This window comes from Hemicordylus capensis, chromosome 3 (assembly GCF_027244095.1).
Source record: "Hemicordylus capensis ecotype Gifberg chromosome 3, rHemCap1.1.pri, whole genome shotgun sequence".
In the NCBI taxonomy this organism is placed as follows: domain Eukaryota; kingdom Metazoa; phylum Chordata; class Lepidosauria; order Squamata; family Cordylidae; genus Hemicordylus; species Hemicordylus capensis.
This window is the reverse complement of record NC_069659.1, coordinates 32,209,176-32,236,667: the sequence shown is the minus strand read 5'-3', so window position 1 is coordinate 32,236,667 and position 27,492 is coordinate 32,209,176. Positions and strand designations below refer to the sequence as shown.

At 43.9% G+C, this 27,492-nt stretch overlaps 1 long non-coding RNA gene across 1 annotated transcript; it reads left to right on the top strand.

Moving 5' to 3' along the window:
• Nucleotides 1–1,163: 1,163 nt before the first annotated feature.
• On the top strand, nucleotides 1,164–24,888 carry LOC128351781 (uncharacterized). Its single transcript, XR_008320038.1, has 2 exons — nucleotides 1,164–1,282; nucleotides 23,810–24,888. It is a non-coding gene; the product is annotated as an uncharacterized LOC128351781 (long non-coding RNA).
• Nucleotides 24,889–27,492: the final 2,604 nt, after the last annotated feature.

Below are 27,492 nucleotides of genomic sequence, written 5' to 3'. Positions count from 1 at the left end.
AGTGAGGTAAACGGACATGCTCACACCTTCCTACCCCCTCTCCCTGGTCATACGGCTGCATGAACTGCCTGCAGCCCCAGAGAGGCTGGAAGAAGGAGCATCCCGGCCTCTAGAATGACTTCAGTGCACTGTGTGAGCAGTGCAATGCATTGTGGGCTTTCTGGAGGCTGTGCATGCTTCTCTCACCCTCTCTTTTGCCACGTCACTCTCCGCAACAGTGATTGTGTGACCCTGCAGCAAGAGAGGAATCAACGGCCGGTTGTGTGGGGAAAGGAAAGAATGCTCCTGCCTCCCACCCACACCCCCTGGCCCTGGGATAAATGAGGGACCTTAGTTTCTGCATAACAGAGGGGACCTGTGCTTGAGACATTCTGTTTCCTGCCAGGCCAGAAATAAAATAACTATTCAGTCAGTCTCTTTCTCAGGATCTCAGCATGTTTGTCTTTGTACAGACATGAGGGAAATGTTTTGAAGGAGAACCTTCTTTGAACATTTTATTCTTCCTAAATTATCAAGAGCCACCTAATGGAGCAGCGAGGAAGCAACCTGCCTAGAGAGCAGGAGGCTGTTGGTTCGAATCCCCACTGGTGTGTTTCCCAGAATATGGGAAACTCCTACGGTATATTGGGCAGCCGTGATATAGGAAGGTGCTGACATGCATCATCTCATAACGCGGCAGGAGAAGGCAATGGTAAACCATTCCTGTACCCTACCAAGAAAACCACATGGCTCTGTGGTTGCCAGGAATCAACAACGACTCAACGGCACAACCTTTCCTTCCCCACTAAGGTACCAAGAGAGATCTATTTTGACTGTGGAACCCAGGACAGGATAGTTTTCTTTCCTTTTTTCTTTTCCCTCTAAATCATTTACCTCATCCTTTTGAGTTTGACTCTCCAAATCTGAAGGCCATTTTGAAAGAAAACTGTACCGCTAAAGCTATGCCTGGCTTTCATTTAATGAAAGCAGGTGATTCTTGGATTAAAAAAATAAATTTTTTCTTGGAAAGATGGGTGGGAAAGGAACTATAGCATGAAGGCAAGGCATAACTGCCTTTTCTTATTTTACACACAGTAACTAGGCTTCTGATTATTATTGCTTTTTGTAATGGTATTCATGAATAACTTGATTTCCTTTCCCTCACATTCTACACTCCAGAATTCCATATTTCAACTGTCATTTCAGCTGGTAGACCCTGAGGACATGTTATGTCAATAGCATCATACACAGAGACTCCTGACGACCAAAAATATATTTTATGGAAAGGCTGAACATCAATAAGGTAAATGAGACTTTTGTGGTTCATAAACACGTTATTTCCAATTTCCCCACAGGGCACAGCATCTGGTGCCAAAGACGTCACCTGTGTGGGAGGGGCTGGGTTTTTGCGGTGCTTTAGGACTGAAGCAGTCTGCTGTCAGTTATGCTTGGCTCTTTGCTAAAGCTGGCAAGAGATACTCCCTGGGACGCAGGAATGGGGGAGATGGATCAGTGTCTGAGATATGAAACAGGTGGCTGTCAAATTAATTCTCCCAGCTGAGGGAATTCAAAGGAAGCCACATTCTGCACAAAAAGAATCAGATTAGACTACGACATATACCTTGCACATTCAATAAGATGTTGATTTTCCTCATTGTTATAACTACATTGTATCTTTGGAATTGTGAATAGATCTTGGTACAGATTAGGGATGTGAACTAACCGGTTCGGCAGTCCTTTTACAGACCACCGAACCGGTTTGGAGGTATGAAGGTGGGGAGTTACCGTTAAGGAGCAGGGAGGGTGCCTTTACTCCCACCCACCGCATTTCCCCACCAGTGCTGCCGCCAAAACCACACGCGTCAGGCACTTCCAGTTTTAAACTGACCGGGGCTACAAGGAGGTATGCAGCAGCCCCGCACCAGCAGTTTTGGTGGCAGCACTGGTATACATCCCTAGTACAGATAGGAAGTGTTCTGCTGTACCTGTGTTCAAGATAATGTGTGAATAACTGAACCTGTGTACACTACACTCATATGAATGTTGAATATAACATGTGAATAGGGCTAGAATCTTAGAGTTGGAAGGAACTTTTGAGGTCCGCTAATCCAATCTCCCGCTCAGCCTAGGAAACTGCAGTAGCACTCCTAACAGATGACTATCCAGCCTCCCTTTAAAAACTCCCAGCAAAGGAGAACCCACCACTGCACAAGGCAGACTGTTCCACTAACAGCTTTTCCAGTTAGGCCATTCTTCTGAATATCTAGCCTAAATCCATGCCCTTCTCATTTCAACCCATTGCTTCTCGTTTTCCTCAGGAGCAACAGAGAAGACGTTGTCTTCTTCTTCTTCTTCTTCTTCTTCTTCTTCTTCTTCTTCTTCTTCTTCTTCCTACTTCTTCTTCTTCCTTCTTCTTCTTCCTTCTTCTTCTTCTTCTTCTTGACAGCCCTTCAGATATGTCATTTCAGGCTGGGGAAGGACTGTAGTGGGAGACATCTGCATTACTCGCAGAAGGTCCCAGGTTCAATCTCTGGCATTTCCAAGCAGGGGTGGAAAATAACCACCTGGAAGGCTGCTGCTAGTCAATGTATGTTTGTATGTATGCATGTATGCATGCATGCATGCCCTTGCTATCCCACCCACACCCTCCAAATGACTCTGGGCAGTGCACAGTAACAAAAACAACACCCATGAATCAGTCATTTTAAAAACAATCAATACAAAACAATTTTCAAAACAGTTTAAAACCATTAACAACATTTAAAACAGTTTTAAAACTCCAGAAAGCCAGGCCAAAGACATAGGTCTTAAGGGCTCTCCTGAAGGTCAATAATGAACTCAGATTACGGATTTCTGCCGGGAGTGCATTCCACAGTCCAGGAGCAGCTACAGAGAAGACCCGCCTCTGAGTCGCCACCAGACATACCATGGAGACGGACCTGCTCAGATGACTTTAATGTATGGTGGGGATTGTGCAGAAGAAGGCACTCTCTAAGGTAACCCAGACCAGTGTTCCCTCTCATTTTTTTCATCTGTGGGAGGAATGAGCTTTGCTCTGGGCAGCAGTTTCAAGGCAGTGCACGTACACATGAATTCAGAATGGAGCCTTCCTGATTCAACCTGAGCGTGCTTCAGTCCTAAAATGGAGCTTCGGGCAAGCTATATATGTATAAAGTAATATGCGGCATTCAATAGAACTGGAATTTTATTCATCACTGTAGTCATGATGCTCTCTTAGGCTTTCTGCACACCCAGGAGGGACTTTGACTTCTTTTTGTGTCCCGCCCCAATTCTAAAGTGGTTTGCCATGTAGTAAACAGGGCTACTGTTCTTTGAAAAAAGAAAAAGTCCAGAGTGCTGCCCTTGGACGGGAGAGACCCAAGTTCATATCCCCATTCAGCCATGATACTTGCTGGGTGACTCTGGGCCAGTCACTTCTTTCTCAACCTAACCTACTTCACAGGGTTGTTGTGAGGAGAAACTTAAGGATGTAGTACACCACTCGGGGCTCCTTGGAGGAAGAGCGGGATATTTAAAAAAAAAATTTTTAAGCCCGTGCTGAGTGAACATAACAGATAATAGCAACACTTTGAACTCTTTGGAGTATTCAGAGCATTGCTTTGAGGCGGCAGCAGCAGGCTCCTGGGATGTCCAAAGGGAGACGGGCAGGGTTGCTGATGTGGGTTGTGGGTTTCTGCTGTGGTGAAGCTGGCCTTGCCTCCTTGTTGGAGCAGCCTCCACACTCCCTCTCCCTCCCTTGTGTGTGTGCTTGGTGCCAGTACCTCCACTGGCTCCCTTTCCAATACATTTTTACCTTTCCCACCCCCGCTCAGGCATTCTGCCACTTAAGGAGGTGGCTCTGGGCTGCCAGAAGCCGCCTCCTCTTCCTCCATCCACCATCCTCCTCCAGCTCCCTCTGCAGATCTCATTGGAAGTCTTGCAAAAGGGGACTTTGGACTCTCCTGACGAGATCTGCATGCCGGAGCTGAAGGAGAGAGGAGGAGGCGGCAGCATGGTGGGGAGGGGGAGGAGGAGATGGTGCAGCCTGGCCAGATGGAGAGGAGGGGGTGGCAGCGGCCCGGCCCAGCCAGGGGAAGAGCAGCAGCAGCGTGACTGTGCAGCTGGAGAAAACAGCTGCGTGGGACTAGGACCAGGGAGACCTGAGTTCAAATCCCCATTCAGCCATGAAACTAGCTGGGTGACTCTGGGCCAGTCACTTCTCTCCCAGCCTAACTTACTTCACAGGGTTGTTGTGAGGAGAAACGCAAGTATGTAGTACACCGCTCTGGGCTCCTTGGAGGAAGAGTGGGATATAAATGTAAAAATAAAATAAAATAAAATAAAATAAATACAATAAAATTTTGTGCGCCCACGCAGGCGTGCAACTTAGAGGGAACAGTGACCCAGACCTAACCCATTCAGGGCTTTAAAGGTAATAGCCACCAGCACTTTGTATTTTGCCCAGAAACATGTTGGCAGTCAGTGCAACCATTTTAAAACAGGCATTTTATGGTCTCTCCGGGTTGCCCCAGAGACCAGTCTGGCGGCCGCATTTTGAACTAACTGAAGTTTCCAAACTATGTACAAAAGCAGCCCCACTTCAAGAGCATTGCAACAGTCAACCCTGGAGGTTGCCAGTAGTGTAGACAATACTGAGATAGATAGACCTAGGTAAAGGGCAGGTATACAGTAAAAGGCTAAGTATAGGGCAGGTATGATAAGGCAGCTTGCTATGTAACCTACACATTGCCTGCACCAGCATCTCAGACAACAACACTGAAGGCAGGAGGCATCACTACTGAGGCTATCTACCTATGTAAAGTGTCACATGTGTGCAAATGGGCAAACATATTCATCAACCTTTCCCTCCTGAAATATTTTGAAGGCCCAAGTGGGAGAGGTACCATCAGCTGAGTAGAGGGCTTGTTGATGGCCCAGGGGCAGGCTGCAGCCGGCGGGCTCCCTGACTGCTGTGCACACCCGTGTACTCACCAGCCACTCCCCTGCACTGGCAACACATGCACACTTGCTTGTTCCCCCATTCTGGACCAGTTACAGCTTCCAGACTATCTTCAATGAATTCCCATGCATAACAAATTACAACAATCTGATCTGGAGATGATAAAAACATAAACAATGAGACCAGTTCAGATTTGCAGGGGTTATATAGAAAGCTGCTTTATAACACACACACACACACACACACACACACACACATTTTTGTCCTAAGAAGTGTTTTACTTTGTTTTTATTCTGTTGTAAACTGCCCAGAGATGTAAGTTTTGGGTGGTATAAAAATGTTTTAATAAAAATATAAATAAATAAATACCAGGTTAGACCATTGGTCCATCTAGCTCAGTATGAACTGGCAGTGGTTCGCCAAGACTTCAGATGGATATTTCTCAACCCTATCTGGAAGTGCCAGAAATTGAATGTAGGACCTTTTGCATGCAAAGCAGTTGCATGCAAATTACCACCATATTCAGGTCTTCCGCTGCCTTGTTGGGATCAACTGATGAGGCAGATGAGAGACAGAGTTGGACATCATCTGAATATTGATAGCACCCTAGCCAAATGCCTGGATGACCTCCAAGGGAGGTTAAAAAGATCCCCCTGAAAAGTAAACTCATCCCATTGATTCAGTAAGACTGCTTACGAGTAACTTACCTGGATGTAAAGTATACCAATGACTGGAATAGCCTTTCTCATAACAGTAACATGTAAATTTATGTATTTGTATGTATACACATATATACAGTACATAAAAACACAAATTCAAGTGTTACAGTTAGGAAGGGAGGCTACTCTCGTCACTGGCTCTCATCCACACTAAGTTGCTCATAAACAGTCTCATTGAAATCAGTGGGACAACCTTACTTGTCCTATTACTTTCTATGGGAATAAAGTAAAGGGAAAGTGTGCCGTTGAGTTGGTGTCGACTCCTGGAGACCACAGAGCCCTGTGGTTGTCTTTGGTAGAATACAGGAGGGGTTTACCATTGCTTGCCTCCTCCCACATTTTATGATATGATACCTTTCAGCATCTTCCTATATTGCTGCTGCCTGATATAGGTGTACATACCAGTGGGGATGCGAACCGGCAACCTCTGGCTTGCTAGTCAAGTCATTTCCCTGCTGCGCCATTAGGTGACTGTTCTATGGGAGTACTCAGTGCTCATTTTCAGAAGCCTGTCAGTCAGGCTGAGGGGAGGGGTATGCTGAGTTTCAACACATAGCCAGCCAATCAGGAGCCCAGGAGAAACATTTTCACCTCCTCACCTACCTTCTGCAGTGGGCAGGGGCGTAGCAAAGTTGGAGTGGGCCCAGAGACAAGATTTTAAAATGCACCCCCCACACTGAAGCTCAGCTCATGAAGTAAAGAAATCTTAAATGAGGCTGAATAGTGGTATCAAAAAGCATAGTAAAATGATAGATAGATAGATAGATAGATAGATAGATAGATAGATAGATAGATAGATACCTATGTGCCACAACAGAACATCATCCTTAATTATTTTTTAAAAGGTTTTGTAAATTGTGGACGATGCAAGTCATTTAATGGTTCTAGAGAAAGACATGCTGTTCTGGTAGCTCCAGGTCTTAACACTCACATCAGTTTTGGAGGATGAATACAACTGAAGGAAGCCCGGCCGGGTGTGTGGCTGGGGGAGTCAGTCATGTGACTTGCCTCGGGGGGCGGGGCACCAAGGCAGTGGGCCCCCAGACAACGGTCTCTCCTTGCCCTATTGTAGTTATGCCCCTGGCAGTGGGGCTCCCTTCCCAGTGATCCTCAAATTAGGAACAAATAACATGGCTAAACCATGGGGAGGCAGAAGGGCTCTGAGTACCTTCTGGGAATCTTTCAAGTGCCCCTAGCAGTACTAGTACACACTCTTGGGAGCCCATCCCCTAACAGAACTACCACCAGGTTTAAACTGGCATAATTAGGTGTTCTTGCCCCTTGGCCAGTGTTTTATTTTCCAAGCTTCTCTTCATTGCTAGGCAATTAGCTATTTCAAGTGTGCACACGTTGGGAGACTTACAAATGAAGTGATGCATATAATGGAGCAACAACCTGCACTCTCTTCCCTTGGGAAAAGCGGCAACCAAAGAATGCGCAAAGAAGAAGCCAAGCCCCATCAAGCAAATGCCACTCACAGAGGCAACCCTTCAGATTCACATCCCAGATCTGCTGGATGAAAAGCCAGAACACACAAATCCAGCTGTCACTTCCCAAGCAAGTCAGAATTCAAGCCTTGGTACTTGAGTCACAGCACAAACAAGCCAGATGCCAAATTGGATCGCAGTGGTTGGCTCCAACACAAGAGAACAAAAAGCTGCAAGCCATTGGGAAACATCCACTTACTACCAAGAGTCCCCCTAATCTGCTATCAATCGTGGCAACTCATTGCTGCTCCTTCCGTTGCCAGTTCATGCCTGGAATGACATCAAATTCATTTTAATTTTAACTGTTTTGATAGGCTCCTGAAGATAATGGATGAGTCCATTAAAATTTAACAAATAGTATTATTAATCTCCTTTTTCCAGGGAGGAAGTGTCTATCCAGGACAAAAGCAATGAGGAGTCCTCCTGTAACATTTTTTTAAAAAACCCTAAACAAATACATGGCTGTGGAGGCTTTCATGGGGTGAAGCCCGCTTCGGCAAGATGAACAAAGTGGCCACCTAAGCTGGTAGTCATATTGTTCATTGCCATAGGATGTGTTATTGGCCACTGGCTAAGGTCCTTTTTTAAAAAAGGAATATTTATTTATTTGTTTGTTTGTTTGTTTAACATATTTTTATACTGCCCCAAACTTACGTCTCTAGACAGTTTACAGACAAATTAATTACATCTCTGGGCGATTAGACAAATTCATGGAGGATAGGTCTATCCAGAAGCATACTAATCTCCGGACCTTGGGGACCCAGTCCAGTCCAGACTAGATCAGACCAGACCAGTCCTCCAAGGTTGGGGGGGCTCCAAATGGCCGGGCGGCCTCGGCAGCCACCCTGCACCCACCTTGCCCAACCTCCATTTTTGTTTTCTTTAACTTTCCCCCCCCTTAGTACAGAAATGTTCTAGCTAGTCTGAAGCAGTGGCCTTGTAGTCCTGTCCAGGCTTTGTCAGAGAGAGGGGAGAGGGTTTTTTTTTAACATATTTGTATATTGCCCACTACTGAAGTCTTTAGGCGGTTTACAACAATAAAACAAACCAAGAAATTTATGAACTATTAAAACATATTTAAAATTAAAATTAAAATAACTCTCCATAAAAAATGCTAAAGAGCTTGGCTGAAGAGATGTGTCTCTAGTTGTTTCCTAAAAGCCAACAGGGATACAGCAGCTCTGTTCTCAGCAGGAAGTGCGTTCTACAGCTCTGGGGCAACTACAGAGAAGACTCGCCTTTGAGTAATCATCAGACCAGCCGGCAGCACCCTCAGTCAAACCTCCCCTGAAGATTTCAGGAAGAGGAGAAGGGAAAGCACATTTCTTTCCTTTGCCACTAGGGATGTGCAAAAAATTTCGGGCACAGAATGATCTGTGCCCGAAACGAACAATTTCGGATGATTCGGGGCCGAACCGAATCACCCCAGATGTCCCCCGATATTTTTCAGGCACGAGCCGAATCACCCGAATTTCGGGCACAAAAAATTCGGGTGATTCGGTTTACGGTTGATTTTTGGTGAATGTTTAAAGTTTTAGTGACTTTGGGGCAGTTCGGGGGCATAGCATGGGATCTGGGCAAAAGGAGTGGGGTGGGGTGGTAGTGCCTAATGGGTGCAGGCTACCACCCCAATTTCAGGGGGATTGGGCCAAGGGCTGATTTTTGGTAAATTTCTGAAAATTTCATGTCTTTGGGGCAGATTGGGGCATATTGGGGCAGAAAGTGGGGCCTGGGGCAGAATAGTGGGGTGGGGTGGTAGTGCCTAATGGGTGGAGGCTACCACCCCAATTTCAGGGGGTTTGGACAAAGGGCTGATTTTTTGAGAATTTTTGAAGTTTTAGTGACTTTGGGGCAGTTTGGGGGCAGAAAGTGGATCTGCCCCAAAATAGTGGGGTGGGGTGGTAGTGCCTCATGGGTGGAGGCTACCACCCCCATTTCAGGGGGATTGGGCAGAGGGCTGATTTTTTGAGAATTTTTGAAGTTTGGGTGTCTTTGGGGCAGATTGGGGGCAGAAAGTGGATCTGCCCCAAAGGAGTGGGGTGGGGTGGTAGATAGTGCCTAATGGCTGGAGGCTACCACCCATCCCCAATTTAAGAGTGATTGGGCAGAGGGGGGAATTTTGGTGAATTTATTTTTATGAGGTTTGTCTTCATAAGGTGAAGTGTGCTAAATTGATTACTTCCTCATATTATTCATAGTAAAGGAAAGTGTGAAAAAGTGAAAGTGGGGTCATGAGAGTTGTTTAATTGAAAAATATCTCATTTGCTATGATAGAATGAGAATTCACACCTCAGAAGTTTTGAGGAGGAAAGAACTATGAATAATATGAGGAAGAAATCAATTTAGCACACTTCACCTTATGAAGACAAACCTCATAAAAATAAATTCACCAAAATTCCCCTCTCTGCCCAATCACTCTTAAATTGGGGATGGGTGGTAGCCTCCAGCCATTAGGCACTATCTACCAGCCCACCCCACTCCTTTGGGGCAGATCCACTTTCTGCCCCCAATCTGCCCCAAAGACACCCAAACTTCAAAAATTCTCAAAAAATCAGCCCTCTGCCCAATCCCCCTGAAATCGGGGTGGTAGCCTCCACCCATTAGGCACTACCACCCCACCCCACTATTTTGGGGCAGATCCACTTTCTGCCCCCAAACTGCCCCAAAGTCACTAAAACTTCAAAAATTCTCAAAATATCAGCCCTTTGTCCAAACCCCCTGAAATTGGGGTGGTAGCCTCCACCCATTAGGCACTACCACCCCACCCCACTATTCTGCCCCAGGCCCCACTTTCTGCCCCAATATGCCCCAATCTGCCCCAAAGACATGAAATTTTCAGAAATTTACCAAAAATCAGCCCTTGGCCCAATCCCCCTGAAATTGGGGTGGTAGCCTGCACCCATTAGGCACTACCACCCCACCCCACTCCTTTTGCCCAGATCCCATGCTATGCCCCCGAACTGCCCCAAAGTCACTAAAACTTTAAAAATTCACCAAAAATCAGGATTTTGCCCAATCCCCCTGAAATTGGGGTGGTAGACTCTACCCATTGGGCACTACCACCCCACCCCAAAATTTTGCCCCTGGGCCCCTTTTTACCCCCCGAATCGATTCGGATTCGGATTAAATCCGAATCCGAACCAAATCAAGGGTGATTCGGGTGACCCAGATTCGGGCACAAAACAGAACAGGGGTGATTCGGTTCGGGTCCGAGCCGAATCACCCGAAATCCCAAATTGCACACCCCTATTTGCCACTCCCCTGGGGCTTTCTTCTAGTGTTCTCTGTAGCTGGCTTCCTGCCCTGAACCTGAGCATTATATTCCTATATGCGGAGAGGTTATTCTGATATCTCTCCCTCATCCCCATTCCTGATACATCCTTATTTAATGCAAACTGGGGTATTTGTTTTTTAACCCCACAGCATTTCAATCCCAACCTCACCCTAGTCTCCTCCAGGATCTTTACATTAAGCTAACAGGGCCTTGAACAAATCAGTTCCATCGCAACCCTATCCCCCCATTTATCCTGTCGCTTTTAATTGACATCTTAACATTCCATGTCTCAACTAGTTTATGCTGTCAACATCCTATCAGGAACTCACAGGGTTGGTTGGTTGTTGTTAATTACAAATTTATCTAATTTATGTATTTATCATTTGATGTCTATACTGACTTTCATAAAACTTGTCCCAAGGCAGTTTACAAAAGTTACAGCTATAACAATAAAATCCACAATCGTATTAAAACATTAAAATAAATTAATTTGATTTTTTTAAAAAAAAAAAAATCTGCATGTTTATACTTGAGCCCTCAAGTATGGAGAAACAACTTCCTTATTTTCATGTGGCCCCAATTCACTTCCGGACTGATAGGCACTTGACTACCTGAGTCAAGGTAGTCAAGTGAGTAGTCAAGTCTATATTCTGGCTATATGGAGACTCCAAGTTCAGAGGCAATATGCTAGCAGATATCAGAGGGTGACAGCAGGGGGTGCTATTGTCTTCATGCCTGCTTGTGGACTTCCCAGAAGCACTGTGGTGGCCACTGTGGGAAGCAGGATGCTGGATGAGATGGACCTTTGGTCTGATCCAGTGAGTCTGTTATACACATTGGCAAAAGCCTATCAAGTGGAGCCAGACACTGCAACTGATACAAGAGGTCCCTACTAACTCAGGATACCACCTCACACATCTGGCAAAGTGTTCTCTGTCCCATGAATGCTTATGCCACAATATATTGATAGTTTTTAATGTACCATGGGGCTCTTGATAGTTTTTGTAACAACAGATGAATACCTCCCTGCAATTCATCCAGTGTGTGTGTGAGAGGGAGGGAGGGAGAGGGAATCAATTAATGCAGAACATACAGAGCATCCATCCAGATGGTGGATTATTCTAACATGACTGCTGATTCCTATGGGAGATGTTGCAGGCAGTCCAGATGATGTTTTGCACATCTCATAACTTCCTTGTGTAAACTGCCTGCCAATCCATTTATTCTAAATACTAGCTCTAATCTTGAAAATTGAATCTGTCTGGATATCTAAGCTAAATTCATGTAGTTAAATAAGTGTACAGTTAATTGTTAGTAAAGAATAAAAGACAGTATAATTTTATACAAATTTAACAGCAAGTGTCTGTTACTTGTCATTTAACCCAGTGCCTTGTACTCATTGTCTGGAACACTAGAAAGTGGGACCAGTGTTATGAGTAATTGGGTAGAATCCCGCTAGCACATTTTGTCCTATATCACTGTATATGATATAGGACCAATATATGGCCTGAAGGGTTAAAAAATAAAAATTGAATATCCCTGATGTAACCAGGTCCAAACGGTAGCCCCCTGTGGCTACGGCCCAAAAGTTTCTGAAGCAGTAGCCCTTGCTATCATCCTTCTTATTGGCTCCCCTTCTTCCCTAACACTGCCTTGGTGGAACGGATGGGGTTGGCTTCCCCTCCCATGTTTTGGGTTTTTTTAAAGCAAGACTCAGCTATTCCATAGCTCCAGTTATCCTTCTTTGTGATAATGCTTTATTAGAACTGTGCAATAATTCTTAACCATGTTTTGCCAAGAAAATGTGCAAAAACCCACACCTAGGAGATGATAGCATCCAAAGTATTTGAAGACAAAGGGGACTGGGTGTTAAAATGTTCTTATTTTCATTTTTTCCCCTCTGCTATGGTTTTTATTTTGCCTGAGACAGCTCTTGCTTACAGCCTGTAAAATCATTTGCTTCAATGACGACCTCCAAGTATGACTAAATTCCTTCACAGAACAAAAGGTGATGGTGGCCCAAATGCATTTATGATGAGTGTTTCTCTGCCAGTGCAATGTTGACTTGAATCTCCTGAGGAAACAGTAGTTTCCTGTTTAAACCAAACAAATAAAGAAGAACATGATGCAACTCCAATGGGGCACTGTGTGTGCATGTTTGTTTTGTTTTTCTCATTATTCCATTTCATGTCACAGCAGAGTCTTAGGGGTGATCTACAAGCATTTGGCATAGACCCGCTAAGACTGTACCACTTTAAAATGCAGGAGGGTGATTTAATGACTTAGTGTTCAAAACCAATGAACTTCTATCTACTTATTTCTGCTAGCCCCTGTAGAATGTATCAGGAAGTTAGGTCTGAAGATGAACATTTGTGCGTTTTATATTATGGTTTTGTGTATCATTGTATTTCTGAGATATGTATCTATTTTTGTGAATAGAGTTTGTTGTAGCTTTTTTGGCTGAATTTAGCATTAATTTTATTATTGTATTTGAATGCGTTATTGAGGCTGTTCTGCTGCACAGGCAAAACCAGGCTAAGGAAACCAAGTTCGGTCTTGGCCGTGTGTAAGAACCACCGGGATCCCGACAGATCCTGGCGGTACCTCGACGCCTAGGCTTAAACGAGGTTACGGGAGTGCTCCCTGAGCCTCGTTTTGTTAATCATGTGACAGCGTTGGTTGCTTTCAGTTGATGCTGCAACACCGATGGGCAGTTGCCCATCTCTGGGGGAATCCCCATAATGCACCTCTCTCTCTCTCTCTCTCTCTCTCTCTCAATATCTGTTTATTGTTTTTCCACAAGATAATAGAAATAGAAAAGAGACATAGGAAAAAAGAAAGAAAGATAAAAGTAACTCTACCATTAGCAGTTCTTAGACATCTCATAATTACACACATCACGCGGGAGGTTCAGCAGCCCTCTCTTCTCCACCTTCCAAAAAACAGCCACCCACACAAAACTGCCCTTGCCAAGAATTGTAAAACAAACAAACAAACAAACAAAAACAAAACACAGAAATACCACTTTAATTAGCCGTGTATGCTAGAAAGGAAAACCAAACCTTGGATGAGGGTGTTGACCCCGTGCTAAATTGTAAATTATGAAAGGCTCCCAAATAGAAATAGATGTTTCATCTGAAGTATTCCGTAAGTAAGCAGTAACCTTAGCCATAGAGGCATATTCCCATAATTTTAATAACCACTCATTTACCACCATATCCCCACTTCTGTTTTGAAATATACATTGATATAATGATAATTGTACTTTTTAAAAGCAAAGGATTCTAAGTCCTTTTTGGACCTTTCTCATTCTTTGTTGCTCCATTGCAAAGTGGGGTTCTGATATGGGAATATTAATATTTGATGTCCATTCCTAGGCAGGTCTTTTTTCATCCAGATCCCTCCTAGCAGATGTTTCTTATCTCTTGTCTTATAATGGATTGCCAGGACTGTTCTAAACCACCATTCACTTGTCCCTGCATCTTTCTGATTATGAATTCAATCCTAGTTATCGGAATAAACTGCACTTTCTTTTCAAATCCCTATACAGTTGCTCTACCATTTCATAATACTGGGGTATTTGACATCTCAAGGTGCTCTTTGAATTTAAATTCTGGCATAATTTCCTCAAGGACTGTTGTTTCTAAAATTATAGGACTGCCACCTCTTCTTCTTTTTCTGGCAGAGGATGTATGCCTTTAACAGCTCAGTGGCATGCAGGAATTAAATGTGGAGTGATAAAAATGTCACACCTGTTGCATTTCTACTTGCCATGCAACAGCTAAAGGTACAGAGCCTCTGCCAGCAAAAAATATTGAGTTAAGATGCTACATGAACATCTACACACACACACACACACACACACACAAGCCATCATTTTTGCATGCAATATTCATAGTGCAATTTCAGCCTGGTACTATGATGAATTTCACATTTACACAGCCTTTTTAGTATCTAAAGCAAGGGTTCCCAACCTGTGGCTCTCCAGATGTTGCTGAACTCCAACTGCCATCATTTCCAATTTAGTTGGCTGGGGATGATAAGAGTTGTAGTTCAGCAACATCTGGAGGACAACAGGTTGGGAACCCCTGGTCTAAGGTACTTCCCAGACATTCTGTTTTATTACATTTTTATCCTGTCCTTCCTTCGAGTAGCTCAGAACATAGGAAGCTGTCTTATACGGAGTCAAGCCGTTGGTCCATCTGGTTCAGTCTACACCAGAGCTGAACAACCTGGGCCCTCCAGCTATTATTGGACTACAACTCCCACCATCCTTGACTATTGGCCACCATGGTTGGGGATGATGGGAGTTGTAGACCAGCAGCAGCCACAGAGCCCAAGTTGTCCAGCCCTGGTTGACACTGACTTAGGTAGCTGATATGATCAGTCACATCATGAATTTTCCATTATTTTACATGTGATAACATAAACTTCTAGCCACCTAATGGTGCAGTGGGAAATGACTTGACTCGCAAGCCAGAGGTTGCCAATTCAAATCCCAGACTATGGGGAACACCTATATTGGGCAGCAGTGATATCGGAAAAATGGTGAAAGGCATCATCTCATACTGCGCAAGAGGAGGCAATGGTAAACCCCTCCTGTGTTCTAGCAAAGACAACCACACGGCTTTGTGGTTGCCAGGGGTCAAAATCTACCCAATGGCGCAACTTTATTTATTCATTCATTCATTCAATTTCTATACCACCCTTCCAAAATGGCTCAGGAGAGTTTTTACCAACTTTACTAGCATAAACTTAAGGACCCAATCAGATCCAGGGAGAAGATAAATCCAGATCAAACCCAGGGTGCACACACAGAAAGGTGGCAAAGTATGGAAGAAGAATGTGAGGCAAGAAACGGGGCAGGAAGGACAGACATTTTAGCACGTGTACATCGGTTCTTTAGGTAGGTACTTAACCCACAGGTGGTCAACCATAAGCTCTCCAGCTGTTGTGCGACTACAACTCCCATCATCTCCAGCTGCAGTAAATTGAAGCTGGGAGTGTTGGGAGTTGTAGTCTAACAACAGCTGGAGAGCTTCAGGTTGGTCACCCCTGAGCCAGCCTGTTAACCTGTCATTTCTGTTTAAACAATGGAATGGCTTAATAAAATGCAGAGAAGTCAATAACAGAGTCGCAGGGCAGGGCAAGCATAGGACCAGAATGCTTGACTGCAATGCAGTAAGTCACCACAAGGGGCAGTGGTAAGCACAATCTCAGCCTCTGAGACAGCCCCTGGTGTTCTGGGAGGGCATTTCAGGAATAAGGGGCAGCAAGGGAGAAAGGGAAGAGTTGTTTGGGGAAGCAGGAGACCTTTGGACAGCTGAGGGTGGAGGAGTTGGAGGAGTGAAAGCCACGAGTGGGGATGTATTGGGAGATGAGAGAAGGCAGCTCTGTAGGGGGGAAACCCATGGAGGCAGTGTTCCCTGTAACAGGAACACCCAGATGTTGTTGACTACAACTCACATAATCCCCAGCTGAAATGACCAAAAGTCATTGCAATTGGGGGTTATGGCAGATGTGGTCAACAATATCTGGGAGTCCCTGTTACAGCAAACACTGCATGGAGGGCTTGTCCACTTGAGTCAACACTGCTGTCGGTAGGGCCTGTGAATGCTGACCATTATTCCAAAAGCCTTTTCCTGCATTCATCTTCAAGGGGTGTGTGGGAATCCCAAGGGCAAAGAAGCCAGGGCAATCAGAGGAATTTTCCAGCTACGCCTTCAGTATGAATCCATCAATATTCCTTCCTGTTTCACATCCAATTGGTAGGTCATGTATACCCAGCAGGAATAAAATGAGGAGAATACAAATCTCCTCCATAGAGCTATTAGACAATAAATCTCCCAAATGCACTGGAGGGCGTACAAGTTCATTGAGCTTTTAAAATATTAATTACACGTAATGAACAACCCCTACCCTCCACACAGAAAAATATGAAATATCATGCTGGGAATATTTATGCCATATTAGTCACCACATTCGTATTATTCTCTTGAGCTAAGTTATGTTATAAACAAAGAAGCACACGAACCACTGTGCACTCTCCTGGGTAGGACATGCCCAGGAGAATTTACCATATTAAAACGCTACATAGAAGGATCTCTCCATCAACAGGAAACTCTAGAGATTCAGTGTGTGAATTTGAAATTCATCCCAAAGGCAGGGATTTTAACAAATCAGAAGGTTTGTTACAAGTTGCTTTTTTTAACTACTACTAGTACAAATATTTATATGCTGCTTTTCAATGAAAGTTCCCAAAACAGTTTACATAGAGAAATAAAAATAAAATGGCTCCCTGTCCCCAAAGGGCTCACAATCTAAAAAGATACAACAGATAGACACCAGCAACAGCCACTGGAGGGATGCTGTGCTGGAACTGGATAGGGCCAATTGCATTCCCCCTGCTCAGTAAAGAGAATCGCCCCTTTTAAAAGGTGCCTTTTTGCTCAGGTAGCAGGGGAGTTAGCTGTTGTTATTCACAACAGCCAAGCCAACCTGTATCCAAACATCTCTCAGTACTGGAGAACTCTGAGGTTCGGTGTTCTCTTATTGCTTAAACACACTCATGGAAATATCCATCCAGCCCTCACTTTCGAGAATGACATAGAATCTAGTTTCCAAAGGATCAGCTTACCTGGAGCAAAGGGGTGTTCATGTATTGTTTCTTTAGGATCCCCAGATCATTTACATTAACACAGGGTATAAGTAGTGGCAGCAGGTTTTGGTTTTGGTTTTTGTCTTTACATCAGCATGCTCTCTCTCCCCACCCTCCCAGATTGTACAGCTGTAACAGAGCCACATGTGAGAAAATATGTTCTAAGTGCTCTCGCTTGTGAGAGAACTTCTGGAAACATTGAGGCTCCAAGTTACTAGACCTCAATAAGGAGCATCTCCCATAGAAGCATCATTTATCATCATCGTATCTCAGCATCCTTCTCAGACCTTTCCCTCACAGAAAACTCTGTGACCACAAGTAGGGGTCAGGTCAGACTCACTGAATTAAGCCCCTCCGGAAGCCAGGGTGATTTAGTGTTGGAGCATGACCAGGCACATCACCTGGGTTCCCTGCTTATCCATAAAGTTTGCTGAGTAGACTGAAGCCAGTCACAACTCTCGTAGTACTTAATCAACCTCACAGATTTGTTATGAGGATACAGAGAGGGACTCTGTGTTCCTCTTTGGAAAGACATTGGGTTAAAAATGTAATAAGAAGTCCTTAATTGTGCTAATCAAATGGTGACTAGATTGCTTTTGCTAATTATTTGTATGGATCTTACCACCCTCACTCTCCTTGAATATTAACCCTGTTCAGACTGGGTGAAGTGGAGGGGGGGTATCTTGTTGGACTTCAAAGACTGTTGTGGCTGGGGATTATGGGAGTTGAAGTCCTAGAAAATCTGGGGACCTAAGTAGGAGAACCCCTGCTATGTTTGATTTCAGCATGCAAAGCGGGAGTGGAAGATGCCCCATCGCTCACCCTCCCGACTGTGCTCTTCACAGTTACAGACGAACACCATAAGTGCAGAAGCATACCTGTTCCTGTTCCCTATTTTGTCCTTATATTTGCCTCTGTGGGATATCATAAGCATTTTAATGTGAGTGGCTAGAGTTGTCATTTCCCTGTCCACTCCCCAGGATCTCTAGAAGTTAAACTTGGAGCAGATACACACACCTTGCCTCTGGTGTCAATGCATGATGCCTATGAACATATTGAATTTGACTGCCAATTGTAGGATAATAGTACATAAAGGATAAACACCTCCTGGCTTTTAAATGGATTGAGGGCAGCATCAATGAATACACCAGACAGAAAGCAGAGTGTAGCTTGCAGCAATGCATCAGTGGAAAAACGTGAGCATTTATTATTTATTTGTATTTATTTAGTGGATTTGTCTCTCTCTCTCTTTGAGCACAGTCCAAAGCAGCTCACAATATTAATCAAATGTAATGGATTCATTAACAAACATATTATTATTGTTTACACAGTCAGACAGGTGTTATTGACTGGTTTGTTTTATCCAGACATCGAGTCCTTCCCAAGGACCTGGGGGGATGGCTGAATTTTATTATCAGTGTTGTTGCTGTTGTTATAGATATCGTCGCAGAATATAGGCTGTTCCCAGTAAAGTTGCTTTTTGTAATTGGCTGATGGTGATTTCTGTGGCCCCTATGGTGTTGAGGTGCTCTTCAAATTGTTTTGGAATTGCACCTAGGACACCAGTTACCACTGGGATTATTTTGGTCTTTTTCTGCCACAGCCTTTCAATTTCAATTTGTAGATCTTTCTATTTTGTTATTTTTTCTATTTCTGTTTCTTCTATTCTGCTATCCCCTGGTATTGCTATGTCGATTATTTTAACTTGTTTTTCTTTCTTCTCGACTACAGTTATATCTAATGTATTGTGTGGCAGATGTTTGTCTGTTTGTAGTCAGAAGTCCCACAATATTTTTGCATCTTCGTTTTCTAAAACCTTTTCAATTTTATGGTTCCACCAATTTTTGGCTACAGGTAGCTTGTATTTTTTGCAGATGTTCCAGTGTATCATCCCTGCCACCTTGTCATGCCTTTGTTTGTAGTCAGTCTGTGTGATCTTTTTACAACAGCTGATTAGGTGGTCCACTGTTTCATCTGCTTCTTTACAAAGGCGACACTTGCTGTTTGTTGTGGATTTTTTGACTTTTGCTCTTATTGCATTTGTTCTTAGTGCCTGTTCTTGTTCAGCCAATATTAGACCCTCTGTTTCTTTCTTCAAGTTGCCAGTCTTAAGCCATTGCCAGGTCTTGGTGATGTTTGATTTTTCAGTTATATTGTGCAAATGTTGACCATGCAGTGGCTTATTTTTCCATTTTTCTGTTCGGTTCTTGACTTGTTCTTTCTTGTAGGCCTGCTTTGTTTCATTAGTGTTTAATAGTTTCTCGTTATTGACCATTTTAAGTGCATCTTCTTCACTGTCCTTGATATATTCTTCAAGGCCTCTTTTCTCCTCCTCTACCATTTGATGGACTTGCAGCATTCCTCTTCCACCTGAGCTGCGAGGGAGGTATAGCCTATCGACATCACTGCGGGGGTGCAGAGCATGATTGATGGTCATGATTTTCCTGGTCTTACGATCTAGCGTCTCTAGCTCTGCCTGGGTCCAGTCTATTATTCCTGCAGTGTATCTGATAACAGGTATAGCCCAGGTGTTTATGGCTTGTATGGTGTTCCCGCCATTGAGTTTGGACTTGAGGATTTTTCTAACTCTCCTGATGGATTCACTTCTCATTTTTCTTTTAACTTCAGTATGTGCAATGTTATCAGCCTGGAGAATGCCCAAGTATTTGTAATGTTCTTTCTCTTCTAGGTTCTTGATCTTGCTTCCATTGGGCAGTTCTATTCCTTCTGTTTTTGCTGTTTCCCCTCTGTTCATTATTAATGCAGCACACTTGTCTAGTCCAAACTCCATTGCTATATCACTACTGAATATACGGACGGTGTTTAGCAGTGATTCAATTTCTGACTGGGATTTTCCACACAACTTCAAATCATCCATGTACAGCAGATGGTTGATTTTACTTGATGTTTTAGATGTTTGGTATCCGAGGCCTGTTCTTTTTAGTATTTGTGAAAGTGGAGTCATGGCGATTACAAACAACAGAGGAGATAGTGAGTTCCCTTGGAAAATACCTCCTCTAATGCTAACCTGTCCAAGTGTCCCGCCATTGATTGGTAAATGTTTACTCCACATGCTCATTGCTTTTTAAAAAAAATATCTGAATGTTTTTGCTGACACCAGTTGTTTCTAAACATTTTAGTATCCATGTGTGAGGCAATGAGTCGAAGGCTTTCTTGTAGTCAGTCCATGCAACACTTAGATTGGTTTTTCTTCTCTTGCAATTTTCTAAAATCATTTTGTCAATCAGCAGCTGGTCTTTTGTGCCTCTGGTGTTCGGACAATTTCATTTCTGTTCAACTGGAAGCTGCTTATTAGTTAATAAGTGTTGCATGACTTCATCTGCTATTATTCCAGTTAATAATTTGAACATGGCTGGCAGGCAGGTTATCGGTCTATAATTACTTGGAAGTGCACCTTTTGCTGGGTCTTTCATGATGAGATGAGTTTTTCCAGTTGTTAGCCATTGTTCAATATCACCTGCTTGCAAAATGTGATTGAACTGTTTTGATAGTTGTTTATGGAGGCTTGTTAGGTGTTTATGCCAAAAACCATGCAGTTCATCGTCGCCTGGTGCAGTCCAATTTTTAATTTTCTTTGTTCTTTCACTTATTAATTCTGGTGTTATTATTAGATCTTGCATTTGTTGGTTACATTTTTGACCTCTTTCATCCAGCCTGCTTTTTTATTATCATCTATTGGATTGTCCCATAGTTTCCCCCAGAATTGTATTGTTTCTTCTTTATTTGGTGTTTCTAAGTTTCTTGCAGTTTCTCCTTCTGTGCTTTGGTAGAAACGTCTCTGATTCGACTGGAATTGGAGATTCTGCCTGTGTTGTGTAATTCTAGCTTCATATCTGCTAATCTTCATTGACACTGCTGTTATTTGCTGCTTTGTTATTTCCAGGACTTCTCTAATTTTCCTTGAATCTAGATGGTATTTTTGGATCAGATACTGTTTGGTGTTTTCATTCTTCAGCTTCTTGTCTTTCATATCTTTCAGTTTACTAGCATCTGATCTAAGCCTGGCGATTTTATTTTCTAATCTAATCTTCCATTTAGGTGATGTGCTACTTTCTTTTTTTACAGGTCCACTGATCTTATATCCGAACTCTTGTGTTGTTATTGTTGCAGCACTGTACATTAGTTGGTTTGTTTCTTGCAAATTATTGGTTATTTCTGCAAGTGCAGCATTGACATCTTTTAATGCCTGAGTAAGTTGTTTTTTGGCAACTGTTTTTAGAGCTGGAAGTCGAACCCTGGTGGTTGTTTGGTTCATGTGCTCAGTTATTTTTTGCTTTAGTTCTTGTTGCTTTTCTGTTAAATGGCATTCAGGTTTTTGAGGTGAAGGCAAAGGGGAGGTTGCCTGGTTTTGATTTTGAAACAGTTCAGCTACAGTGGCATCCTCTATTTCCAACATCTCCTCCACCTGCGCCTGAGCAACTTCTTCCGTTGGTGGTAATTCTTCTTCCATATCTTGAGCCTGTGTTGCTCTTTGCAGTTCTTCCAGCTCAACTTCTGTGAATACTTTATTTCTTTTTATGAATCTTCTCTGGTCTACTAGCCTTTGTTCTGTTTTTTCTGTATCTGGATGCTTCTCTTTCCAAATTTGGTACATTCTTTTAAAATAACCTCTTCTAGTTGGACTAGACTTGTAATAGCAGATCATTATTTCCTTGTTGGCATTTTTCGTATCTTTTTTCCGGTTAAGTGACATTTCTTCTAGTAACCCTGCAGTTTCCAGCCCTGGTTGCTCAACTGAAGATCCTGAGTCCTGTAGCCCACTTGCCACCAGATGTCCAGGGACTCCAGCACCTGGTGCGGTCCTTGTTGACCCGGGCAATGAACGATCCGGTATAGATTTATTAAAGTTACATCTCACCATATTGTTGATGGGAGAGGCACTCTTTGTCTGGCTCCTCTGGTGAGACCTGTCCAGTATGGTTGGACCTCTGGCATAGTTCTCACCTTCCTCAGAGCACACAAGCCCCACAACCATGCAAGGTAGTGCCTCACTGGGGAGTATTATTATTGTTGTTGTTGTTAATTCTATTTCTATACCGCCCTTCCAAAAATGGCTCAGGGCAGTTTACACAGAGAAATAATAAATAAATAAGATAGATCCCTGCCCCCAAAGGGCTCACAATCTAAAAGAAGCATCAGATAGACACCAGCAACAGTCACTGGAGGTACTGTGCTGGGTGTGGATAGGGCCAGTTACTCTCCTAAATATGTATTTATTTTTCTATGTAAACCGCTTTGAGAACTTTGAGATTTTTGAGAACTTTGAGATTTTTCTATGTAAACCGCTTTGAGAACTTTGGTTGAAGAGCAGTATATAAATATTAATAGTAGCAGTAGATAGAGGGAGGGAGGCTAGGACAACATCAGACATTTGCTCCTAAACCAGCTGGGCTACTTTTATTTTGTTTTGTGTGGTGCCTGGTGGCGCCAGTGGTAAAACTGCAGTGGTAAAACTGCCGCCCTGTAACCAGAAGTTTACAAGTTCGATCCTGACCAGGGGCTCAAGGTTGACTCAGCCTTCCATCCTTCCGAGGTTGGTAAAATGAGTACCCAGAATGTTGGGGGCAATATGCTAAATCATTGTAAACCGCTTAGAGAGCTCCGGCTATAGAGCGGTATATAAATGTAAGTGCTATTGCTATTGCTATTGCTATTGTGTCTATGGCCCCTGCTAACTTGGCAAAGAGGCACCTTTTAATGTGATGATTCTCTTTATTTAGCACGGGGAGAGCCCCTAGTGGTGCAGTGGTAGAACTGCCGCCCTGTAACCAGAAGGTTACAAGTTCGATCCTGACCTGGGGCTCAAGGTTGACTCAGCCTTCCATCCTTCCGAGGTCGGTAAAATGAGTACCCAGAATGTTGGGGGCAATATGCTAAATCATTGTAAACCGCTTAGAGAGCTCCGGCTATAAAGCGGTATATAAATGTAAGTGCTATTGCTATTGCTATGTAACTTTAATAAATCTATACCGGATCGGTCTAGATCCGGTATACTTTAATAAATCTTTAATAAATCTATTTAACTTTAATAAATCTATACCAGATGCTCCCCTGTCCCCAGAGGGCTCACAATCTAAAAAAGAAACATAAGGCTGATACCAGCAATAGCCGCTGGAGGAATGCTGTGTTCGGGTTGGATAGGGCCAGTTGCTCTCCCCCTGCTCATTATATACAAGAGAATCCCCACTTTGAAAGGTGTCTCTTTCCTCAGTTAGCAGGGTTCTCCCACTTGAGTCTCCAGATGTCATTGTATTACAACTCCCATAATCCCCAGCCACAACAAAGGAATGATGGGGATTGTAGTTCAACATCTGGGCACCCAAGTTGGAAAACCGCAGCTCTTTTTCCTTGATTTCTTCATACAGGACAATTGCTCAGAGATGGCATTGCTTGTTCCTTAATATGAGAATTGAAAAATAGGAACATAGGGAGCTGCCATATACTGAGTCAGACCATAGGTCTAGCTAGCTCAGTATTGTCTACACAGACTGGCAGCGGTTTCTCCAAGGTTGCAGGCAGGAATCTCTCTCAGCTCTATCTTGGAGATGCCAAGGAGTGAACTTAGAACCTAGATGCTCTTCCCAGAGTGGCTCCATCCCCTAAGGGATGGATGAAATGTTGGAGGCTGCATAAAAATATTCATCCTAATTAATTTGGTTTGCTTACATTTGCTCTATTATGTTTAAACCTATTATTTCTTTCTGGTTTCAGAATTTGCTAATAAGAACTAATCACTGCTGCTTCTAAAAAAACAGACCGACAACACAGAAGCCCATCAGGACATTCATCCCCATCCCTACAGTCTGAGTTTATTGTCAATCAAATTGGCTGCCGGCTCTGAAGATAGCAGCTTAAATGTGTAATTAATGAGTGGACAAAATGATGAGTTGAAGGGCCAACTGATTGACAGTTATCTCTGTGCTAAGTTGAGAGCAGCAGTGTATGCATTTGCAATGCAAATGCAAGGAATCCACTGGAGGCCTTGTGTGATGAAAGCAATTGAAAATGATTATGGGGGGGAGAGACATATAGCCAAACCAGAGGAAGAGGATGGTGACCCATCTGCACCCATGATGATGCTCAAGAAGGTAAACTGCACAGCCATAGTGCAACTCTTTTAAAAAACAGAGTCTTGCCCTCAACTAATCTTTGTGCATTCAAGAAATGATGAACCTAAGCAAATGTTTGGCATCTGTTATGTAAAAATTGCCCTGCCTTTTTGACAGAGCCACCAAATTAGCCCATATTCTGAAAGCCCTCAGGACTAGTTCAGACATGCATCATCCTTACTTCCTGACCATGTAGCATCAAGTGATTAATTGTATGTGTAAATTATCCATCATAGATTATCTTAGAGAGAGCCTTCTTCGGCATGATCCTCACCGCACGTTAAGGTCATCCGAGGAGGTCCATCTCCAGTTTCCACCGGCTTGTCTGGTGGTGACTCAGAGGCGGGCCTTCTCTGTAGCTGCTCCTGGGCTGTGGAATGCACTCCTGGCAGAAATCTATAATTCGAGATCATTACTGTTTTTCAGGAGAGCCCTTAAAACCTGTCTGTTTGGCCTGGCCTTCCAGGGTTTTTTAACTACTGTAACTTGTTTTAAATGGTTGCCCTGGTTTTCCAGGGTTTTTAGCTGTTTGCATGTTTAATTGGTTTTATTCTACTTTTATAGTTTTGATTTTCATTGTTAACTGGTTTTAATTTATTTTTATTCTGTTGTAAACCACCCTGAGCCATTTTGGAAGGGCGGTATGTAAATCAAATAAATAAATAAATAGATTAATCCTGCTGGACAGAACATTCCGAGCATGATTGAACAATCAGCTCAGACACAATGGGCTGGTTCTCGCGATCCGAAACAGGGTAAGAGGAGCGCCCAGAAACAGTTGGAGAGCTGGGTAGAGCACTCCCAATTGGTGGTTGTGTAACCAAAACATCAAGGTAGGAGGAGGGGAGAGTGATCATGAGGTGGGCAAGAGCTGGGTAGGACAGACACTGAAGTGCTAAGCCACATTCTGCCCCCAACATTTTATCAAGAGTGGACAAAAAACCATCCTACTGCCTCCCAAAAAACCATCTTACCAAACTCCCGCCTCCCACACAATCACTTTCCTCTCCTTGATGTTTGAGTGTACACAACCATGGATCGGGCTCCCCTACCCAGACTGGGCACTCCTCCTATCCTTATTAGGTCCGCGAGAAAGAGGCTAATACCGTATTTTTCGGACCATAAGATGCACCTGACCATAAGACGCACCCAGTTTTTAGAGCAGGAAAACAAGAAAAAAATATTCTGAACCAAATAGTACCGGTATACTAAAATAATCCCCCCGGATTAGGGGCCGAATCGGCCCAAGCTACTGCCGCCGCTGCCGCCCGCCCGCCCTCCCTCCCAGCTGCCTGAGTCCTCACCACCTTCTTCGGCCCGCATCAGTCGGGCCGATCAGGGACCCGCAATTGGAGAAGGAGAGAGGAGCTCGCAAACAGAGCTCCTCTCTCTGCAAAGCCTCGGCCCGAACTGGCGCTTTGGGAGCAAAGGACGCCTGGGAACTCCCAGGCGTCCTTTGCGCCCAAAGCACCAGTTCGGGTCGAGGCTTTGCAGAGAGAGGAGCTCACAAACAGAGCTCCTCTCTCCTTCTCCAATTGCGGGTCCCTGATCGGCCCGACTGACGCGAGCCGAAGAAGGTGGTGAGGACTCGGGCAGCTGGGCGGGTGGGCAGGCGGCGGCAGTAGCTTGGGCCGATTCGGCCCCTAATCCGGGCGGGCGGGCGGCGGGGGCGGCTGGTGTCCTGCCGCCCCAATTAATCAAATAATTACGGCGGCAAGCAAGAGAGCGGCGGGAGGGGTAAGTAAACCCTCCCGCCGCTCTTAAAGGTACCCCCCCACCCAGTGCCGGACCGCAGTTTGCGGTTCCGTGCACACCCCTACTGGACAGCATTCGGACTATAAGACGCACCCTCATTTTCCCCCCACTTTTTTGGGGGGGGAAGTGCGTCTTATGGTCCGAAAAATACGGTAGTTTTTGAAAGAAGGTACAGTAAATCTTTCTGTAGACTAACCCCTGAGCACTTGCAAAAGTTAGCCTATGTTTTCAAGGGCTGAGTGATCCTGTGATGAAAGGATAAGTGATGTATATACATGTGGCAATTAGCCCTTAAGGAGTCACCGTCATGCCTTGTAGTGATCACATGGTACCATCCACGTCTACTCAAATGTATAAACATATGGTACGTCTTTTTATGGCTCAGGGTTTAGTTTGTACAAATATACAAAAAGACAAGTCATCCCCCAAACTACCATTTCATCTTGGACTCCTTTGTGGCATGCAAATCATTGTGAGACTAAGCAAAGGTATAAGACATCTAAGGCAGATTGCCAAATCTCTTCCAGGCAGAGTTCCTGTGCTTTGAATCAAGAGGCCAAAATTCAAGGTGCTTACAGGTTTCCATAAAGAGTGATCTTTACACAATCTTTCTGATTGTGCTTCCATATCCAGTTTTAACTTATCTTTCTTTGCACCTTTCCTCCATGCTTCTGTAGGGATGCAGAGGTGTAGCTATAATTGAGTGAATGGGTTGAAAGAAATCGAGCCCCCAAGCTCATGAGGGGCCCCCAGCTCCACCCTCCCTATTTTCTTCATTATCTCCCTCATTCGGAGGGGCCGCTGGAGAGGGGTGAACACCGGCCCCCTCTTCCCTAGCTATGCCCCTGGTAGGATGCACGTTCTTATTTTTTCAAATGCCTTCCATACATATCCACTACATTGTTGTTCAGCCCCTTATCCATATGTTTAAACCCTATTAATTATTATTACTATTACTATTATTTTATTATTGAAAATCAACTCCGGGGAGGAAGGGCCTTTGTGTTGCCACAAGGACTAGCCAATCAGTGCTGTGTACAACCAACCTACTAGAAAATATCATACACAATTTCTCCTGGGCTGCATCCTGCAGGGAACATTGCATGTCTGAGCAGAACAGGGTGGGTTCAGTTCATAGCAGACTGACGGCTGTAATTATATGTGTCAGTATGTATCCTCGGCTAAATGAAACTTTTCCCATCGCTGCATCATCATGCTGGGAAATTCAATTGTTAAATGTCACGACGATGTTAAAGACATGTGGACCCTGCCAGAGAAAAGCATTCACAAATCCTGATGTGACGTTATCAAAATGGAATCTGGGTCAAGCATCTTTCAGTGTTGTTTCTATATTAACTTGAAATTTGGCTTGAAGATAGATGACATTGCAAGGATTGCAAATGGTTCATTAGGTGCTCTATTCAAGAGGAACTGCAAGGACGAGCCATTTTTGAAGCATCATTTTGAATGAATGGCATGCCTTTTCTGGCTTCCTGACTACATGATTTATAGTCTGGTTTTATTTGTTTC